The following is a 25,610-nucleotide window of genomic DNA, read 5'->3' as shown; positions in this document are numbered from 1 at the left end:
TTTGTTAAAATTAAATTGAACTGTACGCCGTAGTCCTCCCCAAATACGGTCTTAGCAGTGAACGCTGCTAGCAGAAGTATTTTCGATCACGCCCTAAAAATGAGTATTATACGATAACTAGTTCAGAATACCAAATGCCAAATTCAATACGTCTAAAATGCTCTTTCCTGTTGTCAACGGATTTAATAAAACATGTTACAAGCAGGAAATAACGGTGGCGTGTGTCTAAAATCTCACAGAGATACGGAACTTAATACGAGTTATTTATTAAGGCCTTTTAATTTAGGACGAAGATATTGTCCCTAAAACCTAAGTCCGGCGGATTTATTTCTGGGTGATGAATGAGACGTGTTCTATCAAACCTTACGAATCTAGTGAAAGAAAATTTTGTATTACGTTAATGTAGCAAGTCACTTACAAATAAATCGTATATAAATATACATTATAGGGGTGGTTAAGCAAAAAGATATACAAAAAAACTGGAAAGAATTTATTGACATTAACTAAATGGTTTGAAGGAATTTAAAACGACATTTTATCTAATCTTCGACAAATGTTTAACAATTTACTTTATTGCTCAGGTTGGATTGTTTATTTTCGTGGGGGCATCGACCCAGACAAAACTATCAGTATTTAATTTTTCCTTAAGAATTTATGGAAAAGTCGTGAAAATTTGACTTTTTGTATATAGGTCGAAGTAATGAATTATACATAAAATACAGCTTGCAACACGAAAGGTATCTAATATGTCCTTGACTTCAGTAATCAATATTCAGAGTATTTGTTAACATGCAAACCGTTGTATTTTTTACGCACGCAACTTCCTATATCTACATAAGTTTTAAAAAAAGCGCTAATCAGAAAGATGTTGCTCATTTACGCAAGCACGTTATTATCATGGATGACGGTCGTTAACAAAAGTTTTGGAACAAATAAAAAATCTCTGCGCGAGCTACAGTATCAATATTTGCGTTTTAAATGTACATAAGATCGAAGTTAAATAATTAGAAACATGACTATATACGCTATATGCATATTTATTTACAGTTCGTGCAAGAACGCATTCGTTGTACACGAAACGTCTACTTAGAATTGAACCCCAACCACGCCGTAAACTAAGAAAGTTTTTAGTACAGGCAGTACTATAGGGTTGAGCGATAACATAATTCATTCACACATCACAATGGCCTAACAAGGGCACTAACAGTGTAAAATATTTACATTATTTAATTTAATAACAGAATTATACAAAAAGGGGAGGGTTCAGTGTGATTATTTAATTGAGTAATTATTATGAAATGCTTAAAACCTTTTCCGTAGTAGGCCAGAAGGTGAAACTATTGATAAAAATTTATTTGTTGCAACGATTGAAAATTTGGTGGAATCTAAATCTGCATCGCGTGGCAAAACTTTATTAAATCACAATTTTACTCTCTTAGGGCTGTCTTTCTTTTGCGGGTGTGGGAAAAGCCGGACCCGGACTTGGTGGGTAAAAAAGCCGGACCCGAACTTGGTTGGTAAGAACCGGACACGGATCGACATTTTGTGGGTAAAATCCGAATTCGAACCCGGACGGTCACGAATCAATATCGTAGGTTTTTTGCAGTAAGAGACTACTATATTCTTTATAGATTTATTATTTTCCGACCGTCCGTCCATGCGAGCAATACTCTTTGTAACAGCGGTCGCTTGTTCGAAATTTAGCCTGCGGCTTCTTTATAGTTTAAGAAAGAACGCTGTTGATTTTGGTCCTCGTCAATAGGGACAAAAGTTCTTGTGGATCTGGTGGATCGGGAACAATAAAATACAAAGGCGACCTCATCCAATTAGATATAACTTTCTTACTTATGGAGCGGGGGATTTATGTAAAATTGTAACATTAGGTCCTTTGAATAAAAGGAAATTCAATGTTCAATTGTGTCACGCATGAGCAAAACCAACTTTCTTATCTATTGTAAAATAGCCGTCTCTATAAAGCCCATTAAACATGGAGCAATTTTTAAGAACATTACAGAGGTTCTCGTAAACCGAGTATTGGACATGATACAGTTGATCCTAGTAACCTTCCAAGCCCTACTTTGAGTTTAGCATTGAATAAAAATCGAATTAATATACAGGGAGAGTTGCGTAGCCCGTTCGTTAGAAGTTTTTACACATTCAGTTGCAATAGATCCTTTCTATTTTACAGCGCATTGTTTAAGAATTAAAAAAATGTGCTTTTGTTTGCGTTTTGTCTGTCCATCCGTCCGTCTGTCTGTCCGGATCCACTTCTGCGGTTTTGAGCTACTAGTAGGGGGAATTGTCCTAGAGCCCTGGAAGGTTTTGCAACAAGTAACCTTGAAGATGTGTCACGGCCATCAAATTTGGCTGTTTTAAAGGGGGCTGAGATGCTGTTTTTGAAAGGCGAGGGTGAACACACGTTCTACCCTTCATGGTATTCTAATTAAAGGTCTCAACAAAAGAAACACACAGAATCAGAATGTGAATAAATAAAAATAGTAGTTGCAATTTGAAAAACTGAAGTTTTTGACATTTTTTGATTGCAGCAGCCCTGAAAACTTTTCTTTTTCGGCGGTCACTGAAAACCTAAAACCTGAAAGACTTTAAGGCTGCGATTATTAGACAGAGCACACTTATGGTTATAACCTCGGTTATAACGGTTTAAGAGATATGAATTTTTGAATGGACCCTTGCATCTTCAAATGTTTAGAAAAAATTAACATTTATATTGTATTAGTACCCGAAAATTACTACGAGAAAAGGATGTCTGATTTAGCGAAAAAAAAATTACATATGGTTTTCGCCTTAAGGCCCATTTTCCATGAACTGATCAGTACTTCCTGAAAGGTCATATAACGGACTATTTATGTGTACAGAGGAAACTACGTTAAAGCGTAACTATTCTTATAAATAAGAAGCTTCGCATGCGCTCACCTGATGTTTAAAAGATGTGATATGTTTGCCTTTATTGAAGAAGCACTGGTTAAAATTTCAAAAAATAAGAATTCCAAGCGCAAATTAATCGTCAGGATTGTTTGACTCAGCCGCCAGAGCTATAAGCTACTATGCCTTTAATGGTCTCAAGTATAACTTTTAAAAAGATGGGAGGGGGAGGGGGAGTGAACACACATTCTACCCTTCATGGTATTCTAATGAAAGGTCTCTTCGAAAGGAATTAATTTCTACCAACCGCGGCCTTTATCGTAATCGGATACAATTCCTTATATCTCAAGAACAGATTGTCGGAGGAGGGCGATTGGGGCGCCTGGAAGAAACCAACATCCATTAGTGATGGAAAAATTTTAATAGCGAATATCTCGAAAACGGTTTGTGATTAAACAACTTATCATAAAATACTATTTTCTTTAGTAATACACAAATTAATCCAATCAAATTCCGTTGCTTTGAACACTTTAAAAATAGGCAAATCTGCGGGCTTGTGACGTACCCACGAATTCTATTTTTTTAAATAGGTAACAAAATTAGCAAAACGAATCAGGATTTTATGAAAATTATGAAAACCTAGAAAAACATAAACACCATTTAATCGAATCAGACCATCTATTCAAGTTAATCAGTGTCGAGTTTTCCTGGACTCTTTTAAATTTTGAAACAACTTACACCACACCATGAAGTCGAAGATCGCGTTTAATTGGTGCAATTTCCAGCGCAAGCCTCACGGACCTATTGCACGGCAACATGAGGAATTAACAGAATAGTAATAGGTAGTAAAAGACTTTGCACCCACCCATACAAAGATTATATGTGATTGACAATTTCTAAGTGGATGGGCAGAGAGCCAAATTAAGTTAATTAGAAAAACAAACACCTATTGTCCATTTGCAGCATAGAAAAGTGAGCATTGTTAAAGAATTCCATGCAACTCTGCGAACGCTAGCTAACATCGCCAGGCCATTAGAGCGAACGCCACTAATGAGTAATTTGACCTATACAATTACAAATGTTAAGTGAGCAAAACAAACAAACGAGTGTGCGTTTACTTTATAAAATTTTATAGGGAGTGTAATTATAATACAACGAACCTCTTTTTAATCCCTAATGGAAGGGAATGATTAACTTAAACGTTACGGAGATATAAATGAATTTACTTACGGACTAAATTTTAGAAGCTTTTCTCATGAACGATTTATGGACATTTTATAAGGCGAAGTGCTCAGATATCACGCCGAAGTAAATAATTGAGATTACTTCCAGTTTTGACGTTTTTTATGCATCGAATTACTGAGATGTTCGAGATTTTTTTTTAGTTTGCGTTTTAACCATACCGCATTAATTATTGGGGTAGGTAAAATTTACAGATTACACATTTCTCAATTTACATACTGGAGTTAATTTTCTCTTAGACGGCTTCAAAAGACGTGAGTTAAAACAGGCGCTACCTGAAAGACTTCTCATTCAACATTTTCAAGTTAGAAAAGGAATCAGATTATTTAGAAAGGCACACTTCAATCTAGTTTTTAAGCAATGAAGTAGCCAGTCAAATAAATTGATCATTAACTAAAAAGGGGTATGAGGATATTAAATATTCACTAGTGACACACCTCATAAATCTGTCAGGTGGGTTAAAATTTACCGTTAACCCCCAAACGACTACCGTATGACAAATTGGTATTATTATTCGAACACGACGGGAACACTTGCAAAGATACCTGTAATCTGTTTGTAACGTGTCATACGTTAATTACTTCTTTTTTCCGCCCGTTACATATAACACATTTATAATTCCCAGATCATTTCCTTGTTTTACACGTATGGGGTAAGAAACTTCTGTTTAAACTTAGCTAGCAAATCTGGTCTCCAAACTTGTACGAGTTGAAAACGCCGACCATTGTTCACATACGGAACCGATAGACGACGCCATTTTGGGTTCCCAAAGTTCCACGTCAGACATATTGGTTAACAAGTTGGTACCGCAACGTCCATTGGTGGCACTCGAGTCCGTATATATTTTATTATTCTTCGAATTTGCAACACCCCAACGGCGACAGATATTTAGAAGTCTGTTTACCCACCCAATTCACATATTTATATCGGAAAAGCATACTAGTTCAAACCACGGTTTAAGCTGGGAAAAATTTACCTTGAGCAAAAATGCTATATCCTCTTAGAGGACTGTATCAAAAGTAAATTTCTTGTAGCATTTGCGTCATTTGGTTTATTAAATGTACAAGTGTGGTACAAGTTACTAATTTCCGTGCGTTTGTATGTTGCTTTTGTTCAGCAATATGAAATAACTCAAACTCATAAATTTCATTTGATTTTCTTTGTCGCAAAAAAATCGATATCCTGCTCCAACAATGTCGCAGCTTAATACCTGGTTCAAACTTAATTACGTGTTAATTCTACTTACGTCGCGAGATTTTCTCAACTAGTTACACACGTTTCTTTAGAATCTTAAACCTATAACAACTGACTTTTGAAGAATTTCGCATTTTTTAACGAGTAACTTTTCTACGCAAATTGAGCTGAATGCCCACTAAAACTTTTACTTGTCGTTTTATAGAAATTAAGTACAACACGTCTTTTTACCGTTCTTTCATATTATGGGAACATGACATGAATAACTAAGTGTTCTCCTTAATCTCGTACATAAATCAGGAGTACATGCACCTTAGTTAACATTCATGCCGTGGCACACATGTAGGTCAAACTAGCCGAATTTATAATATCAGAATTAAAGAAGACTTAATAGTTTAAAGTTTCCATTGAAACATTTTGAAAACCTGAGCGCATACAACATATGTAATTACGTCTTTTCATTGTTTGCGTTCTGTTCTGACCGACTATGTACAAAGAGCAAAATGTAAACGTAACTAACATGTGGAAAATTCTCATTTATGGGGAAATCGAAAACTAACTCGTCGCGTACGAATGATCGCAGACATCCCGCAATTTCAAAAGTGAAGTTAGTGCAGTTAGCTTTAAACGAAATTTCAATAATGTACTAACTATAATGGGATTAAATTGAAAAACGTATATGTAGGTAATATATGTAACAGAGACTCGAAACCTATTGTCTTTAAAATGGAGTAAGAAATATGAACAATGCACGAAAGTTCTAGAATGTTTCTAAATAAAATACAGCCTGAAGCCTGTTTCATGGCTACCCTTTCTTAATTGACCGTCTCCGTTGATCTGCTGGCCAATCAACACACATTAAATTATCACACGGATTCGAAAATAAACTAAAATAATATATCGTTAAATCCTAAACAATCTCCTTTGCAAAGCATTGAAATTGAACTCAATTACTTAAAAATCTTACCTCCTCCTTCTCCTTCTTCTAGCCGATTCCATTAAGATTCTTACATTTAGTGAACATTTTTACATAACGGTCAATGACGAATAGTCAGCTTCAGTTTTGTGTTTTATGAAAGTATAGGTACTTTTAAGAAAATCCTGCAGATTTCAATGAAAGATTTTCAATACAACGTTTCGTTTCGGAGAAATCATCATCAACTTTATTTTTTACATACGACGTTACGGCACAAAAGAAACCGGATGGTGCGAGAATACCTATCCGAGAAATCTTCCATTTTGCAGGAAATTTGTCCGCTTAATAACAAAGCTGCTCGAGCTGCTCTCGAAAAGCTAGACAGTTCCAAACGAGCAGTTCGACTCGATTCGTCTGCTCGATGCTCGTCTCGAATGTAATAGTTGAGCTCGGCTCGTTTCCGAGAGCCGGGTCGAGTTTGGCTAGGGTTCGTGTCCCATCCGTCACATAGTTTCGTTATAAAATTTCGTTTTAATTTTCAGTTTATTAAGAATACACCGCCGCCGAGTAACAGTTGATTAATAATTGTTATGTTCCGAAATATTACCCGTTGTGAAAACCAACCAATTTAATGTGTAGCGATTGATCTACCACGGGTACATACAAGGTTTTTCAAAAGTTATTATCAGACGAAGTTAATTCATTTTTTTTACGAAAAATTCACATTTGGCGCAGATAACATAATGCAACTTTTACTCGAACTTTTACGCTTCGTGGTATAGAAAAGGGGACACCTTACGCCTTCTGTATTGACGATTTAAAATAAAATTATACAAGGAAGGTGACTAGGAAGATGTTGGTGTAATGGTGGTTTACTTTAAATACCAAAAATAAAGGAAAAACAAGTGTTGCAGTTTTGCCGGGTAGTCCGCACAGTTTAATTTGAAGACGTATTTGCTATTTGACGCGTGTCTTTATTTGAATTCGATCGCCTGCGTACGAGGTATTTTTGTAAAAAAAAACAAGAAGGACAACAAGTCTTTCTTTTAATTTCAAGAATTTATCTTGATGTTCTCATGTGTTTTGGAATTTATGTAATTGCCATTCATTTAATTGTGTCTTGAATTCAAAATTATCACCCAGATAGATTACTCATGTCAGGTTTATTTATTCGTGCCCAAGGGTTAGTAGCAGATGCCTGATTGTGTATGAGGAGAAATTACAAAATTCTTAATTTCTCCTTGCAATAGATAACTTATGAAGCATCCAAATCGCAGAGAAACCATCGAGACCATCATTCTTGAGCTCTGATTGCAATTTTCAAGCGTTCCGATAGTTTCATTAAAAGGGTTCGATTGGCAGTTTATAGTAAGAATACATTTTTACTTTTGGCACTTTTGGAAATTCAAATAAATTCTCTTGTGAAAGGTTCGAAAATTTGAAAATTTTACGAATAATATGACGTCTTAAGAGTTTAATATTTATTGATTTAACCCCGAATTTAACCTAAGATGAAAAGATGGTAATGATTTTATGCGTTTTGTTAACAATAAGAACGTATCTCACAACATTTTTAGTGAAAGAATTTTCCTCTTACCAAGAACTTTCGAGCTACTGATGATCTTTCCAAAACAATAAATTCATTTCTTAGGGGTCTACGTGAATTTTGCTCCCCATATTTTCGAAATAAAGATTTGTCAAGTATTTAAGAGCTTTGTGTTGGGCATGCATCCATTCGTGAAAGCACGTGTGCAGAAGTAATTTCTTTTATTGGAATTTACTAAATTTAGTCTAAAGCAATCGTCTAGCTGCTCCAAAAATGTACAGCACTTCGTCTATGTATGGTGTATGGTAATAATAACCATCATTATCTTTTTGTGTCACGGATTCGCCATTGAGTGTTGGAATGTGACCGATTCATTGTTGTGTAACTTTTATGAAAATAAAATTTTTATAGTCCTACCTGACCAGCAATCCTTTTCTAGTAACGATTTAAGATCAATATAAAAAGACAGTTTTTTACATACTTATTAGTTTCGTAATGACTGTGGAATTGGAAGTTGTAGGAAAAAATGGAGGTGCACGTAAAATTTTCAATTGAATTACGCCAAATGCGCTGTTTGATTAAGTAATTGTCTTAATTGGCGACCGCAATTGCGGCTGTGTACATTAACGCACTCATGTTTGAAAATCTGATCAATCGTTTCCAATAAATTAATGGCTCTCTCGCCTATAATGAATATCGAGTTACTCCTAGATAACGCAATTACCGATCGAATCTCGTTGTCCTATAAATCCTTGGATAAAGGGTACTTAAAACCTGATCTTTACGACATTGTAATTAAAACCGCTGTAGGTACTTTTATTATTTGGGTCAGTAGCGACAATGACAAATTGCGTTTATAACATGACATTCATAATGCAATACCTTCAATTTCCGATATTCCTTTGAGAGGAATAAATTCTCGCATCCGATGTCGTTTTATAATAGACCCGCTTTTCTATGTACGTTTTCTCCGGGGATTTTGTGCACTTACACTTATAATCCTGGAAGACTTTGCCACTACTCTGTAGCAATTTCGCAGTAACAAATTCAATTGAATGCGAAAGATGGCATGGAGATGTAAAGTATTTTAGGATTACGACTGTATAATTTAAATTGATCCCGAAAAGGTTTAGGGCACAAATATACACCTACAACGAGATCCATAGTTTGTTCAGGATAAATGCACGTTATACCTAATTAGTCCCGCAGGCGGAATTTGTACAAATGTATGCGAAAATCGTTCGTTCCATGGGAATAATGTTGCCTGTATTCTTATTTCCAATCGCTCGGCCCAGCGTCCCCAGGGCTCAGGTGAAGATGTCCAAGATTTTAAATAGTTCAATGTTCGAATCCAGAAGTGCATCGCCTACATAATGAAAAATTCTTATATATGAAAGGAACTTGAAAAAAATGTCATCGGTAAATATAGTAATGATGCCACTACCTATGTATCTAATTTAACCTGAGAGATAAACGGAGGAAATCTTTTACCATAATTCGCCATTCCACTTGAAGGAATTTAAGTGGACGATATCACATTTCATTCAAAACGATCCGATGTGCAAATCATTCCCGCATTCCAAAAGGTTTTAAAACTTGTACTCACTTCACATACATCCGTAACAATGTGAAATAATGCTAAATTAAGACCAAACCAAATTAGTGTGGCAATGTGTTTAATAATCCAGTCATTCTAGGAAATCAAAATCATTCGTGTTTTTTCGGAAACGTGTGGTTGATGATCCTCTGATGATTGTGTGAAGTCCCGAGCGATTTCGGTGCCGCCGGAGGGTGGAGAAGGGGTTGCAGGTACAGTTTTGCAGCTATATCTCGAAAAAGGGTAGGTGTCGTAGGAAAAAATTATCTTATCAAAATTGAAAACTCTTAAAAATTTATGCAACTTGGGTTTATATACATTTTTTTCCAAAAAACTCATCGTTTTCTAGCTACGGGCTCTTGAAGTTGAATAATTTTCAAAAAGCCCACGTTTTCGGTCGAACTTCTAGCGCATTACCTGTTCAAACTTCTGAGGAAAGCTAGAGGAAAAGTTCTACCGAGAACGAGATTTTTTAACTGTTCACCTTCAAGAGCCAGTAGCTGGAACCTAAGGATGCGTTTTTTTGGAAAAAATGTAGGTATACAAACTGAGTTGTAGAAAATTTTTATGAGCTTCCGATTTTTATGAGGCATGAGCTTAAGACCATATAGTACATGGACTGCTATTAGCCCTATGCTTTCAATACAAAAGGTGGTCACGTATAGGGGGCGCTGTAGTCGTGGCTATGTGAATCCCAGGGTAAACTAAACTCGTGTAAACACCGCTCGTAACACAAAAACAGCAGCTTCTGTAGCAATCGAATCGTACGGGATGTTAACAAAGTAATGCGGAAACAAGTTTGATTTGGTGAAGAAGTTTTTACTCATGGAATTTCGAATTTAAAAAGTTTGTGTTTATCAAGAATGAAGAAATAATTGGTGTACAAGAAAAGTTTCATCATCCGAGCAGTCATAAATTTAAGTTTTTCATTTTCGAGCTAGTTTGGAAGGACCTCCGACATCACTTTCGACTAAAATTTGTCGGAATCGAAATCAGAATCGAAAGTGCAAAATCAATCGGAAGTTCCGCGCTTTCGGAATCGGAATCAAACCTGCATCCTTTATCCGTTGACACATCGCCGGACGTTATAATACAATCTCGAATACAATTATGGTGGTTTCTATCCGTCTACATATATGACAACATCTCATACGCAACGGACCCCACTTTCCCAAGTTTGACATTGGGATTTGCGTCATAAACTTACAGCCAGCTTTTCCAACCTAGAGGTCACATATCGGTTGCGATACAAACGCTGAATTAGATTGACTATTACCCCAAGCTTACCTTTAAAAGTGTATCCGAAGATATGTGACCAAAACAATAATGAGGAAGCTGTTTTAAATTTCTAGTATTCTAAATGGCTAGGTTCAAATGTATGCCTGACGTAATTATTCCAAGCAGTCTTTTTGTTGTTGTTCGATGTGAACTCCAAAACTGTGTTTGTAAACTCCCTTTTGATATAGTCACTTCTCCAATTAGCATCTTCGTTAGGTTAATTTAAGTTCTAGGTACGCCCAATTTAACTTCACTGATCATAAAAGTTTAGTAACTACTGTCCAACTAAAAAATTTGACCGCTAACCTTTTTTTTGTTCTTGTTTGTGTACCGCAAAGCTATGTTTGGAAACTCGCTCTTTGATTCAGGTTATGTTCTCTAATTAGGATCTCCGTTAGTCTTTAAAGTTCTTTTTCATAAGCCCAACTTATACTTTCGTTTAGCGTAAATGGACATTGCCATCCAACTAAATAATCTTCTGAGCATAGTAAAGTGTGCGTGGAATTTTCACGAGACAGTAAGCGATTATATAGAGAGAGGAGAAATTTTCTTTTTATTCATTATTTAGAGATAGGGGCGAGTTGCCGAGACAACTAAAAAACTACCCCAATAGCGCATATCTTCTAGATTGTAGGTGAAAAGTAATACAACTATACCCTGCATTTCAAATTAAACAAATCGTTTAGACTAAAAATCAGAACTAATATTAGCCTAATTTTTAACATTACAATTCGCTTGTTTCTCGATAAATAATCAGCTTTTTTTTGCTTTGCGTTTTATTGAAATAGGAAATATTTGCATAAAGGTGACGGCATGATTGAATTTTTACATGTAACACACTACAAAGTCTAACAAGCCGTAACGAACGCGTCCTTAAAACGACGGATTCCTTTGATTAAGCAGCAGGATAAATTACTACACTATACATACATTAACCGTTTGAAGTTTGGAACTTGAAACCTGTAAGCGAGAACTGCATCACTATTAATTAGGAATAAGGAATTTGATGAGAAAAGGTAGTACATACAACCATGTTAAGCATACAGGATCGATGGTTAATTCAAATGCCGCAATTTCGTTTTGATATACTACATAATACAAATCGCGAGGTAGGCGCACTTTAAAGCAAAACGTAATAGAAGGACGAAGACGACGTCTGCCACTTCACATGGATATCCTAGAATTGACCTGTCAAAGAAATTTAATATCATGTTCAATCATTTTCCGATTTTTCACATTTTACGTTCATTTCCTGATTTATATTCCTTCAAGTTTCCTTCTAGTAATTTTGATTAATCAATGTTCGATACAACTTTATATGTAGAATACGTCATATAGTACACAGTTGACTAAAAAAATTATGGGGTATTTTTTTAGATAATATGGATAACAACTTTATCCCAATTTATGAATATGAATACAAAACATCATTAGCTACGTAAATTGCGTGCAGGTTCCTGTAAATATAAAAGTAGATACATTGATATAATAATTAACGCCATTGTGTAGGTAAGTTATTAATCTAAATACATAAACAGAGACATATTTCAATTGATAAAAATCTAATTTTGCGTTTATATTCAATGGGATTTTTTTTTTTTTTTTTTTTATTCTCCTTTAATTATACAATCTGCCATAGCTTATTTAGCAATAAGTATTTAATAGGATTGAATTAATTATTAAAAAATGACATGTGGGGCAGAATTCCATCGAAGTCTCCCCTTACATTTTTAATATGTGATGTATGCTATGAAGATAATATAGGTATAGTATTTGACAAAAGCAGTTTACAGTTTATGTTCAAATCTTGTAGGTAAGTCAGATGGTTTGAAACGTTTAAGTCTTCTGGGTTCATCATTATTGTCCATAAGCTGGTGCACAGAATCGTTGGGGTGAACGCTCAGTCTGTCTTTGTATCTTACACTGAAGTTTTTAATTTCACTTTTCACTGTGGGAATTTGTAGATCACTTAAAATCACCTTATTTGGGACGTACCATGGCGCATCAACGATCATTCTCAGTACTTTATTTTGGAACCGGTCAAGCATTGCTAGGGTGGAAGTAGCTGCAGTACCCCATAGGGATATCCCGTAAGTCCATATTGGTTTAAGAACTATTTTGTAAATTAGTATTTTATTTTCCAATGATAGTTTAGATTTTCTACCGATAAGCCAATATAATTTTTGTAGTTGAAGGCCGAGTTGCTTACGCTTGGTAAATATGTGGGTTCTCCAGGTGAGTTTCCTATCTATATGTAGACCCAGATATTTGACCGTCTCTGAGTGTGGTAGTTGGTGTCCGTTGAAGTTCACTGGAGGGCAATTTTCTTTCCTCATTGTGTAGGTTACATGTTGGGATTTAGTTTCGTTCACTCTGATACGCCATTTTTTGGCCCACCACTGGATTTTGTTGAGGTGAGCTTGGAGATATCTTGAGGCAGCTTGTGGATTGACATGAGAGGCCAAAATGGCCATATCGTCTGCATAGGTCGCTGATGTTGTTAGACGTGATGTGGGTAGGTCAGCGGTGTATATTAAATATAGGATAGGGCCTAAAGCGCTGCCTTGCGGTACGCCGGAGGAGATGGGGTGTAAATTTGTATTTTCATCTTTGTATTTGATTAAAAAGTGCCTGTTTGTGATGTATGATTTTAGTAGTTCAAACATCTGGTAGGGTAGGAACAGTTTGAGCTTATAGCATAAACCTTGATGCCAAACTCTATCAAAGGCTTGTTTGACATCCAAGAACACTGCAGAGCAGTATCTTTTTCCCTCCAAGTCTCTGTAAATCTTGTCGGTTATTCTGTGTACCTGCTCCACGGTACCATGTTGTTTACGGAACCCGAATTGATGTTTAGGAATTAGTTCTTGTTCGTCTAGAATTGGCATTAATCTATTCAGAATCAGTTTTTCAAGTACCTTGGACAGAATGGGTAGTAGGCTTATGGGCCTGTATGATGTAAGTTCCGTAGGTGATTTACCAGGTTTCAAAACCATAATTATTTGCGCTGTCTTCCATTGACTTGGGAAGTGCCGGATTCTGAGGATAGAATTGTAGAGATGTGTAAGGGCTTGTATAGCTTTAGTTGGTAGTTGCTTGATAACTGTCCCAGCAATCAGGTCGTATCCTGGAGATTTCTTTGTGTTGATCTTTTTGATTTCTTCTTCTACTTCTTTAATTCTAAAGGGCTTGAGTGGAAGGCTCATTTGAAACGGAGACTCTAAGAATTCCTGTATTTTGACCTCTTCGTCCGGGAGTTGACAAGGGAAGGGTGTAAACACTTTAGTGAGATATTCAGCAAAGGCATCCGCCTTTCCTTTGTTACTCCGAGCCCAGATACCGTTTTCCTGTTGAATAGGAGCTACGTGTGGGGTTGGTCTTTTTATTCTTCGCGTTGCTTTCCACAGGGAATAGTCTGACTGTTCTTTTGCGCTGAGATTTTCAAGGTAGTTCTGTATTCCTTGATTTTTATGTTGACTAAGGAGTTTTTTTAGATCTTTGTTGGCCCTATTATACTCTCGTTTGTCGAGGTCCGATCTGGTGAGTTGCCATCGTTTCCTGAGTCGGCGTTTTTCGGCTATTTTGTCCTTTATTGTGGTAGGTGTATTGTTAGTTTGTTGAGGGATGGGCAATTTAGGAGTAGCTTCCCATGCTACGTTTTGGATGAGTTCTGTAAGTGAGGTTACTGCTCTCTCAATGTCGTACTCATCTTTTAGTGGGACCTGAAGATCTAATTGGTATTCAAGTCTTTGGCGAAAGTATTCCCAATCAGTTCGTCTACTATAAATTGCAGGTTGAGTTTTAACCTGAGTTATGTGTGAGTTTACAGTTACTATAATGGCCGAATGGTCAGCTGCTAAGTCAAAGCAGGATGAAACGGTACACTGCCGGATGTTTATGCCCTTAACAATACCAAAGTCAAGAAGATCTGGTTTCTTTCGGCGGTCAGTGGGCCAGTATGTTGGCTCCCCCGTGGATAACCAGGTAAGGTTGTTAGTTTGTACGGCAGTCATTAATCGACGTCCGTCTGTTCTTGTTAGGCGGGAACCCCAATGTTCGTGTTTTGCATTGTAGTCTCCTACTGCAATGAACCTATTGCCTAGCGTCTTGAAGAAATGTGTGTAAGCTGCTGGAGTGATTAGGTGTTTCGGTGGACAGTATACTGCTGAGATTATGGCTGGGATGTTTTCAATTTCAATGGAGACGTTGGTAGCTTGGATATGATTTTCTTGATATTTTGCAAGTTCGTGATGTTTAATGCGATTACGGATAATTACTGCGGTTCCTCCATGGGCTGAACCATCGGGGTGATTTGTTGAGTAAACAGTGTAGTGTGGAAATTTAATGTAGCTCCTGGCGGTAAAATGCGTTTCAGAAATCAGGAGTATATCGACTGCATGAATTTCAAGAAATATTTTGACTTCCTGGGCACGTTGGCCTAGCCCGTTGGCGTTCCAAGCTACTATTTTTAGTAATTGAGCCATTATGTTAATTTAGTGATTAGTGTTGTGAGAAGGTTCATGATAGTCCCTATTTGTGTAATGAGATTTTTCATCATGTTCTGTAGTTCTTCAATGCCACTGGCTTGTTGGTTTGGTTGGATCGCTTGATATTGCGGTATGTTTTCTGTAGTAGTGAAGGGCATGGATAGGTCTTGATTTTTTGCTTTGTCTGCGTATGATATCCCTGGCGTTGTTTCGGAATGTAGGTAAGGTCTTTTGTAAAGATTTTTGTCATCTTTTCTTAATCTTGGGTATAGTCTTTCTTGCAATTGTTTGTGGACTAGGCAGCCACGGTAGTTGGCTGGGTGGTTGCCATGACAGTTAACACACCGAACTTTATCGTCTTTAATTGTTCTCGGACACTCTCCTGTGGAATGGACTTGCGTACATTTAACGCATCTGGAGTTATGTTGGCAATAATTCTTGGTGTGCCCAAAGCGCTGGCATTTTAGACATTGTGGAATTATTCTTTTGACGTGCGGGGGTTCTACAACGACACTTGTATTTAGTAATATTTTTGTGTTATAAATTTCTTTGTTGTTATCTTGTTGCTTTAACTCTACTACGAACATAGGTAGGGGTTTTTTGGATGTTCCTTGTTTGATATTCCATATATTAACTACAGTATGCCCAAGCGCTGTTAAACCAGCCTCAATGTCAGTCACGTCTGTTGAGTGATGAATATTCTTTATGACTACTCTAAAGTTTCGGTCTTTTTTCGGTTTGTACGTGTGGAATTGTGTTTCTTTTTCGACGAGTTTTTTAATGATGGTAGAGTAAACTTCGCTTGTTTTACTTTGTATCTTAACTTGTTCGCTACCTAATGCTTTTAGAGTATAGCTGTCGCTGGCTATCTCGTTTAGCAGTGTTACTAGGGGTTGTATGTTTTTGACTTCTGCTATGAAAATTGGTGGAGGTTGCGGGAGTTTGGGAGTATTTTCGCTTCGTTCTTGTGTTAAATCTACATCATCCATTTCGGTACTTAAAGAGTCGAATCTGTTATTAGTTGTAATTGCATCTCCAAGCCAGTATTGGTTCTTTTTGGTAACTTGTTGAGTTTTTTCAGGGCTTCGATTTCTTTTTTTGTTATTTACTGTTTGCCATTCGTTTTGTTGCGGATTGAAGTTTGATTGCTCCATAAACAAAGGGGGCTGTTTTGTTGGTTGATAGTTTGTCGCCGGTTGGGAATATGCATATGCTGGGATTTGTGATAGTTGGTTTTGTATGGGATAAAATTGTTGTGTCATATTGTACATTGATTGGTGCGGTAGCTGTTGTGGTTGGGTTTGTCCCATATGATAATTCGTTGGCTGGTTGAGTGCCATTTTGGATGTGAAGTGGTTAATTATTACGCAGGTAAATGTGCAATGTAAATATGAATCAAAATAATATCACTGACCTGCCGGTCAGGGATAATGATATCGTTTGTGTCGCACTCAGCACTCGATTTACAACCTTGCACTGTGAAAGTCGAGTGGAAACTCATTCAATGGGATTACGCTACAAATATCTGGGTTGTGCATGATAAAAGAAAAACATAGTCCATGGATACTTAGACTAAAAACTCGTGAAAACAGAATCTTTATAATTAATTTTTTCGCGTACAAGGAGAGGTAGAATAATCGTTGCACATGATTTAGGTGCAGAATTTATATCTCTATATAACTTTTATTTGAAGTATTTTTGCGTAAAATAATTAGGAAACCTTTGCGCAAAGAAAAAGTAATTTCCCATGTTAAACGCCTATGTTCCACTTTTCGATTTAGACCCTGTACATATATAGAGATACGGTCATACGAATGTCCTTTTTTGATTTTCCGAAATAACGCATGGGTAACTCCATAAAACGTAAGCATATTTTTAGTTCTATTACGTTTGGTGCCTCTCACTTCGTTATTACGAACAACGCGGCTGTAGGCACTAGGCACTGAACCAAATATTTCTCCCATTCTTAATAGAGAAGTCTAATCTTCCGTCGTAACGGGACTGTAGCGTATTTTTTTTTCGAATTTTCTGTACAATTCAAATTACATTCTCTTAAGGGTGCGTATTGTTATAAGTTTGATAGTAGAGAATGTACAGGGTGGTCCAATTATAGGCTTAAAAACTCGCTTTTACTTCGGGGTGTGAATCAGATTTGGTCTTAAAAAAGATGGTTCACTTCATTACTAAACGCCATATATTACAGGGACATCAATTAATTCAAAAAAGATAGGGAGAGACTAATCCGAAAAAGGTTTTTGAAAAGATTATCAGTATACTTATACTTGTCAAAGCACTTTGTTTTTTGTGATGCTTTGAACTAAAAAATTGAAATCCATGTGTATACATTTTAATGGCGTTATGATGTATGTTGATTTAGTAGCAATATTTGATATAATGGTACAAAAATCCCTAATTTGGATTCGCTCTCCCTACGTTCACCTAAGAAAACCGTCAGGTACTTTATAAAATATCATGCCTATATTCATAAATTTTATTGGTGTGGGTATTTAAGGAAGGTGTAAATTTTATGGGAGTTTTTTTGGGGATGACATTTAATATCAGTATCGTAACATTTGATACAATTAGTGCCCAAACATCCCTAAATAGGACTTATCCATTCATACGCATCTTTTTGCATATTTATTGCTGACAAAAAATTTGAAAAATGTATTTGTATTTAATGCTCACTTCGCACTGGCCACATTCATTCTTTTATTTGTAGTGTTATAGTAGTTTTCATAAGTTGTTGTTGCTTTTTATTAATTAATTAGATATTTGCTAATTTGGTTCCTATCTCCAGTGATAAAAAGATAAGCATCAATAGGTCCGGCTTTATTTGGAGGGAACCAACATCTTCAGGTTTATCATGCTTTTTGCCTTATAAGCCAGCAGGGATCTTATAGTAAATTGTTAGTTCCATTTATTCCCGAGTGTTGTGAACCTGGGTGTAACAAATGCGACAACAGTCAGTAAGTCAGTACGGAGTTCACAAATTTGTTAGTAAATCAAACATTTGAGACAAGATTCTTCATTAAACTGATTTTAAGAAAGGAGATCGACTTCAAATTATACTTTACGGAATTTTGATGTCAGGCAAATAGAAATCAACAAATTAAAGTTAGAAACCCGCATAAAAGGCTTGTTCACTGAAAAAAATGCAGAACGGTAAACCAGCAGTTGCGGTTAAAAAGTCGACTCCGTAACAATAGACATAATGTGCGCTCAATAAAGACGGACGGGTAATTACCATAACCACGCCCATTCATCATTAACACATTATAAGAAAGAATGTTACATCAATTACCCACGGCAAAGAATAACATTCATCTAATAAAATGCGATTGATTCAATTACTTTGACTTTGTATGCATCTACATTCCCATCTGTTACTTCCGCAATAAATGAATGAGTACTATGCGATCAAAAAAGAGTTACTGTCGCGTCATCTTTGGAATTTTTGTTTACATGGGAATTTAACTTCAACTTCCAAAGGCGACTTGACGTTTTTGATCGCCCGTTATATACTTACGTTTAAAATGACAGCTTGAAGTAAAAGCTCTCCCACCTAAAACAAAAATACGAGATAAGTGCTGGTCGTCGAGAAATACAATCAGTGAGAAAATAGAATAACTTTGGCGAAAGCTCAATCCGTTATCATATTAATTCACAAATCTAACTTTTGGTGGACAATATATACAATTGCTGATGTATAGCTTCCCCGATGTAATTAAAAGTTTTTACAAACCCTACCAAACTTTCTGTACCTTCGAGTTATCTATCTCGTCGTGAAATGAGGGTACCCTGTACAAGTCGCTAGCTTCGGAAAGGTAGTTTCACATTGTATCGACGCCGACGGTGCCGTGGAAATTATGCAAAATATTTGGACTCAAAGTACAAAACGCCTAAAGGAACACATCGTCTCATTTGTCGGCAAAGCGCGCAGTGGTAAAAGTGAAAAGCGCTTCAAGCAGAACGCTAATCGAAAATTTAGCCTTTGAAAAATTTTGGAACTGTCGGCGTTGTACATTCCCTAATAAAACAACAATGGCGTACGAAATTACAATCGTGAACTTTCAAGAGTGTAGCTGTTAGTTTGAAGTTGACACTTATACGGGCGAAGACGTGTAACTCAGCCTAATAAATTATTCCGGAAGTGGTATAATATCAAAGTTTCTCGTCTGAATTTCGACTTTAGACAAACAAAAACATAATGTGGAGACCTACAAAATATATTTGGCAAATTCGACTTTTAGTATTCCGAAAGGGCAATGTGAAATCTTTTTCGAAACGCTACAATTTCGAAGTAAATAGTTCATTTAAGATTAAACATAAGCATAAGCACAAAGTGGCCAAAATTATTGCAAAAGTCATCTGAAGTATTATTATGCCATGATATGATTATATGGAATATTTTCCCTCATATGTAATAAATCCCATATGAGGTGTGCAATTATCGCTCAATTACAGTGACACTGTCAACCTAAAAATGCTCCACCTTTGGTGTCGCATTTTTATTAGTTGACAGTTTTTCTCGTCTAATTGCTAGGCAACAGATTTTCATTACCTAAACAACCCAAATTTACTCAAAATGCACTCCGAGTAAATTTGGGTTGTTTAGGTAATGAAAATCTGTTGCCTAGCAATTAGACGAGAAAAACTGTGCGACACCGCATTTTTAGGTTGACAGTTTTTCGAGTTCAATTGCTAAAAGGACAGATTTGAATTTTTACTCGTTTAAATACAAACCTCGAGTGTAATTAATTGCAATTATTAGACGCAACAGATAATCAACCACTAACCTAAACAACCCAAATTATACTCACTTATAATTGCACAAGAGGTTTGTATTTTACCGAGTAAATTTGGGTTGTTTAGGTAATGAAAATCTGTTGCCTAGCAATTAGACGAGAAAAACTGTCAACTAATCAAAATGCGACACCGTAGGTGGAGCATTTTTAGGTTGACAGTTTTTCGAGTTCAATTGCTAAAAGGCAACAGATTTGAATTGCAACAACCAAATTTACTCGGTTTAAATACAAACCTCGAGTGTAATTCGGCAGGACAATTTAACGAACAAGAAATTCACCAAACTAATCAATTATTGACAGACGTCAAACTAGTCATATGGGAAAGGATAATGCGATAACTGGTTCGAAAATGAATAGTGAAAAAACCACTAGTGCATTGGTCGCTGGGAAAGATGCAGGTAACTTTTGCCGCTGTCAAAGTGACAATTGCACTGCGGCTTATGCGATTTTTTATACATGAGTTGAATTGTCGGTAAAATACAAACCTCTTGTGCAATTATAAGTGATAATTGCATTGTAGAAAGCGTCCATATCCATGGCAACTGGCAACTCCTTTGGACACTTTCATAATACACCGTAAGTAGGTAACGCCAGTTTGACAAGTAATGTTTGTAATTTATTTTACCTGAAACCGTCAAGAAAATCTAAATTTCAGGGCTATTTTGACATTAGAAAGTTGATCTTTACCTGACTAGTACTGTAATATTTTTGCCTGACTCCCATTACAGTCCTACTACATGCAAAATAACAATTATATCGTTCATTGAATAAGTTATTCAACGATTGGATAATTATAATGTAGACTATGTGGATATTTTTAAATATTAATATACCTACACAAAGGATAATGGTTTTTTATTACGAACAAGTAATGGAATATGTGTAATATTCCTTTAGTTTTGCGCCAGTCAATAAAAGGTTTGTACGCCTTTTCGTACCTCTTTCTTGACTTTGTGTGGAGCGAATATTGCATTACGGCGGCCGCAGCTTCGGCTACATTATAACAACGTCTCGCGTAGGTACTCTTCTTCACTGATACCTGCTTTTGTACCTAGTTATAAAGACTGTATAGTTGAAAAGTACAAAGCATAAACTGCAAACTGCATAAAAATGACACTGATTGTTTTAATTATTTTGAAATCTCTATGGAAACAATTAATAAAGTGATTTTAGCATGCGTGATTAGGTATCAAAATTTAACACATATGAATAATTTAATTTGGAATAGTTATCTACATGTTGTGGTTTCAGGTAAAATTTTATACATAATATGTCATGAAAGTGAGTCCACCTGACTTGGAGGCGTTAGAGATACTCGGACGCTGCGCGTCCTCGTACTTTTCAATAAGCCTCCGCGTCATGTAAACGACCACTTTCATGAGTTATTATGTAAATACTAAATTCCGTTGTTGTCATTATACTCAAAGAACCCCTTTTGTAGTAACAATATTTCAGCTAAAGGAGAAAACCGAGAAAGTAGAAAAGTAACGTAAATAGAAAACCGAGGGAGCTAGCAAAATTTACTTTATTTTTATATTCTTATGGTGATGATGATGATACCGTTCCCTGGTTGTGATTTCATCTCGGATTTCATCTTCAATAAAAAGCAAGGTAAATTGGTAATCAATAAATTGCAGCAGGGCTTTAATGTACACCCCCAGGGCCCAGATACAATTCAAATTACAAAGACATTCAAACTTGAACTTCTAAACAATCTTTGAGAGAACATCTGTAAAACATCATTTCAATGTGTATTTTTTATATTTGATTCAGAATCTCGAGAGAAGCTGTCATGAATTTAGAAACTGAAAAGTTCCCGTACAGAATCTTTGCCTATCTAGGGATCTCTAAAACACATTTATACGGGGTCGCTGATAAGTCTGAAAATGGACGATTATCGAGGAAAATCCTAATACAAGACATTAAAAAAGGGTTATATAAACGTTTAAGGTTCTTCAATGTCTATAGGTACTATGCAGTAAGAATTTTAAATTACACAGAGTTGGTCATAAAGGCGTGGCACACCAAAATTGCACTTTTGTATGGAACACCCTTTAATCATTCCATATTTCAATTCTTCTCCCAATTTTACGCAAAGTTTGTAAGAAGCATAATGTACCTAAGTTCAATCGTTTCCGGGGTATCGAGTTTTGAATCAATCGTACATCATTTCCAGACTTATCAGCGACCCTGTATAGGTATATAGAAAATGTCTAAATACCTTTATTGTTTTATCTAGTCTTGTGAGTAATATAAAATACCTTTCGCTCTATCATCACTTATTAAAGAATTGCATATTACTATTACAAACCATTTGAAAATTAATGGGCCAAGATTTAGCCAAAAGCTGTTCTACAGAGTCGGCCCACTAAACAATTCCTAATTTTGTTGTGTTTCTCTAAGAAAAAAATCGTTTATAAAATGTATTAACCTCGATATTGACGTTACTTCTAAGGGTTGATGCATGTAGACTTAATATCGAGCACAATATTTGGCTAAATTGGCTTTCCTATTTTTTTACTTCTTTAGTTTCAAAATGATTCCTTCCTAAATTGTTATAAGTTTTCTTTCAAAATTACCTCACTTTCTTATCATATTCCGTACGTGCAAACTGCTGAAAGTAATAACAAAATTAATCTTTTAACTGATTCACTGGGTCGAAATTGACCTAGGAAATGACGTATCGTGCAATGAAATTGCGTGAGATCAATCTACACGAACGAAATAAATCATATTTTCCATCAACCTTTCCTTACATTTTGATACTTATTCCCACGACGCACCAATCCGACGATACAACAAAAGCGCGTCCTTTAAGCTCCGACTTAATTATAAATTCCGTACAATACCGGCAACTTTTAAATTCCAGTCGATAAATTGCCATAAATACACTTCACCACCGAATGAAGGCGAAAGGACGCATTTTAATGTTAAACATGGCCAATATATTCGACTCATTTATCTTGAATTCGAAAACCTTAAACGAAATTCCCTTTTGTTACTCGGGAAGCGACATATACAATTATTAAACCCTGTTCCACTACCACCGGCTTTCATTAATCAATTCTATCAATAAGACATTTCGGTTTGATGCTAGCTTATAACGTAAATAAAACTAGATTATATAAATTGAATGTAGCGGCCTTTTTTTTGGAATTTCGTTTCGCCTTCATTGTTTCGTACCGCCTAAAGTCACAAAGTAGGTATTGACAGGGAGATTGCGGTTAATCAAATTTTCCAACTGTTTTAAAAACGTTTTTTGTTGTGTAATAATGTTTACTTCCTACGGCGAAAATAAAATAAACAATGCTGAAAGTTCAGATCAATATGGCGCGTGTTGCGGTATAAACATTGTTTTATTGCATGAACTTTTTTTACTTGAAATGAACGCTACCGAAAATCCCCAGCAAGGAATAAAGTTATTCCTTTGCTTTTCGTAGACGTTAACGTTGATCAATATTGATGTACATTTGCGTTTGTATATATAACTTTAGGAAGCGTATGTAAATATTGCTATATAAATGTAAATGGTAAAACTATGAATTTAAATGGGATTTGTATGTCGCTAATTTTATTTGAGACTTACCGATTGTTCACGCATTGTGTGGGTAAACATAAAACTAGCATGACAAGATAATTAGCATGACCAAAATACGTAGGTGTAAAAGAATGCTTTTGCTTCTGAGTTAAAGTTTGCCGACATGAAATGACAGTTGTTATGAAATTTCACGATTAGTTGTTACAGAAATTCGTCAAACTTTTTTCAAGTCTTCTTTACAGTCTTCGTCATCATCGTCTTATTAGTCCTGCTGTCTCAAGCTTCTTATAGTCAAAATACGAGTACAAACATGAAAGGTATATTTGTAATTGTAGTAGTAGCAAGGCTTACTCAAAGATCATACTACTTACCTAATGCACACAGTACACAACTACAACATTTTCCGATATAAGCGTTAAAATCGGGATTGTGAGAAAGAAAGGAGCCACGTCTGTTGGCACTAACCAAGTGCCACTTTCGATTTTTTTTCTAATTATCTCAGCTACTATTTTATTCTCAAGATTGTAATTTATTTATATACCTATTACGTACGTACGAGTTTTTCCTCTACGCTTTTTATGGCTTGGCTGTTTGCTTTTTGTTTTTCTTTCCGTTTGCAAATTTACTTAGCATTATGTATAACAACAGAGGAATAAAATTATTAATCTCGAGGGGCAATTCTCGCGAAAAAATCGTGTACACCAGACTTCAGACTTCAAGTGATTTCAGATGATTTCATGTGATTTCAGATGACTTCATAATGACTTCAGGTGATTTCAAGTGATTTCCAAATGATTTCAGATGACTTCGAATGATTTCCCAATGATTTCAAGTAATTTCGTTATTGCCGAATCAACAACGAAGCTAATGTTGCCTTTTGTCTTTAATCCCTAAAGTTTTTACAGCTCATAAAGCGTATAAGAACACCAACTAACAATGTTTAGACCCAGGTTTAGACTGAAATTTTCTCCTAATGATTTTGTATAAAGGTTTTATCCGTGTTTTTTAATTGTTTATTTAAGTGAAGCAGAAATACGAAAACAAAACAACAATCCTAAAATTATAAAAACAGAAAACGACGTTTTTTCTCTTGCATATTGTCCCATGGCTATTATAATTTTGTTATGGCCCAAGAAAAATTTAAATTGTCCATAATATTTCTCACGATCATTCTTTAGGAATCTTTCACCCAATTCGGCGGATACGAATTGTTCCAGTTGCTGTAGATCTTTAGCATTTTTATCGGCCAGCGATACGCAGTTGTCAAAGCCTTAATTATTAATAAATTTTTTTCATAACCGGGTAAAGAAGTGCCCATTTCCTTCTCAATTTCACATAAAATGTTGATTGGCTTATCGCATCCATTCATCCAAAATTCGGGTTTACAATAGACCTGAAGAATGGGCTAGACCATGAAGAAGTTCATATAGAAGGAGCCGAGATGCTAATACTTGTGGATGATGTCACTCTGCGGGAGTGTTGCTCGTATGAATGGAATTTTCCCGTGCTTGGGAGTGATGGAACCCAATGTAGGTAGAGGAATTTTGATTGAGAAGGTGGAACACCATAAGAGCACAAAATTTGTATATACGGCAAAAAAATAGCACAATGTATATCCTTAACTTAATGCAAACGGGTTAGTGTTGATAGGACACGCTCCTAGGGCGCAAAATGGTTATAAACGTTGTAACCAAATGCCACAGCACAACAATTGTGGCGAAATTACTTCTAACTTCAAAAACTGCATGCTGGAACTATATGTATATGAAACACCTTGTAGTAAATATGACGTGGGCCATATTCTTAGAGTTCGTACGAATTCGGTATTTGCCTGTGTGACTAATTATGACTCACTAATCATAAATATGATGAACGTAATTTATAGTTCCTAATCAATAAGAATTGGGTCAAACTTTATCGATTAATTGAATTTTATTCGCTGATAATTCTGCAGTATGAGAAATAAATGCAAAATTGTGTTAAATAAAAAATACTCTGCGACTACTGGGAAAATTTGATATCGGCCCTGAAATCGGCCAATACATTAACTATTTGTACTATAAACGTGTAGTGTTTGTTGTAAGAAAGAATTGGTCGCCTACTAAAAGCACTAGAGATGTC

The 25,610-nt window shown here is 35.8% G+C and overlaps 1 protein-coding gene across 3 annotated transcripts in view; it reads right to left on the bottom strand.

Annotated features, from left to right (window-relative positions):
* LOC116169902 (amphoterin-induced protein 2-like) overlaps positions 1–25,610 on the bottom strand; it is a 92,188-nt gene that overhangs the window by 32,493 nt on the left and 34,085 nt on the right. Inside the window, exon 2 of one of the 3 annotated variants that reach the window (XM_031486106.1) lies at positions 18,673–18,708. The exons of the other annotated variants lie outside the window; for them this stretch is intronic. The gene's annotated coding sequence lies outside the window, so the exon portion shown is untranslated. The remainder of the gene's footprint in view (positions 1–18,672; positions 18,709–25,610) is intronic. 3 annotated transcript variants of the gene reach the window in all.

The sequence above is a fragment of the Photinus pyralis genome, unplaced genomic scaffold, assembly GCF_008802855.1.
Source record: "Photinus pyralis isolate 1611_PpyrPB1 unplaced genomic scaffold, Ppyr1.3 Ppyr1.4_LG4, whole genome shotgun sequence".
NCBI lineage: Eukaryota > Metazoa > Arthropoda > Insecta > Coleoptera > Lampyridae > Photinus > Photinus pyralis.
This window is presented reverse-complemented; position numbering and strand designations above follow the sequence as displayed.